Here is a 1,395-nt window from a genome sequence, read left to right on the forward strand (position 1 = left end):
CGGGACAATCACCACAGCTTCATTTCTGTTCCAAAGTGGTGGTATTTGTCTCTGAATTTATATTACTTCTGCTTTTGGTTCTTTTCATCACACATCTTTCCTGGAGGTGGAAGCCTTTTCTCCCTATGTTATCCAAGAAGAGAGAGCAATCGTGGCCATATAGCCAAGCTATAAGCATACTCCATTATATTCCACCACTGAGACAAAAGCCAACAACACCTGCTAAGCATTACATGTGAAAAGGGAGGACTATCTCCTGATCATATTCACCAGGAGACTCCCAGTAAGCTTACTAACAAACAACAAACATCCAATTAAGTTAAAAAAAAAAAGTACAACTATTGGAAATGACAAATAAAAAACAACAAATGATATTGAAATATGTCCAAAAACAGAAAAGCGTAGATGAGACAAATGAGATGGAAACAGAAAAGGGCTTTCTATAAGAGGAAGAGCAGGTTTTGGATTTGCCTGAGAAAGAATTCAGAAGAATGATATGGAAACAAATTCAAATGCTCTGAAAAAGGGTGGAGGAAAACAAGGAAGAAGTCAGGAAAGTACCACAAGATCAATCAAATAAGATTAATACAACATTGGAAATAATTCAAAACCTGCAAAAAGAGGTCCAGATGATTAATAATAAGATATCAGAAATGGACAATACACTGAAAGGGGAAAGGAGCAGAAGAGATGGAAGCCAGAACTAGCAAGCTGGAAGATAAATCTCTCAATACTGCTAAGATAAAAGAGCAAGTGAAAAAGAGGATTAAAACAAATCTGAAGAGAGTCTAAGATTCATGCTGGATAACATGAAGAGGAACAACTTAAGAAATACGAGCCATAACACGAGTAGATATATTCACAGCAATGTTCATAGCAGCACTATTTACAATAGCAAAAAAACGAGACAACCAAAATGCCCATCAGTTGAAGAATGGATAAACAAACTATGGTACATGCACACAATGGAATACTATGCTTACCTTGAAGAATAACAAGGAAGCTGCAAGCTATCGCATAACATGGAAGAGCCTTGAAGACATTATGCTGACTGAAATTAGTCAGTCACAAAAAGAGAAATACTGCATAAGACCATTATTGTAAAAGACTGAGAAAAAGGACCCACCCAAAAGGGGGAAAAAAAATCTCTATATATAATTGCTGAACACTGGGATGTATGGGATGAGAGGAGGGGAGGGAGGGAGGGGAAGAAACACCACAGAGTAGGGAATAGACATAGTTGCGCCTGGGTGCTGGGGGCGGGGCACGGCAATACACAAGAAGGGGAAGGGAAATAGAAGAACAAGGTGGACGGAAGAACAGTTGGGCAGGTTTGCATAGGCTAGATGGGACAAAGGTAAATGATGGTGTATATATAACCTTGGAATAACAGGA

The sequence above is a fragment of the Chrysochloris asiatica genome, unplaced genomic scaffold (genome assembly GCF_000296735.1).
Source record: "Chrysochloris asiatica unplaced genomic scaffold, ChrAsi1.0 scaffold00221, whole genome shotgun sequence".
Classification (NCBI taxonomy): domain Eukaryota; kingdom Metazoa; phylum Chordata; class Mammalia; order Afrosoricida; family Chrysochloridae; genus Chrysochloris; species Chrysochloris asiatica.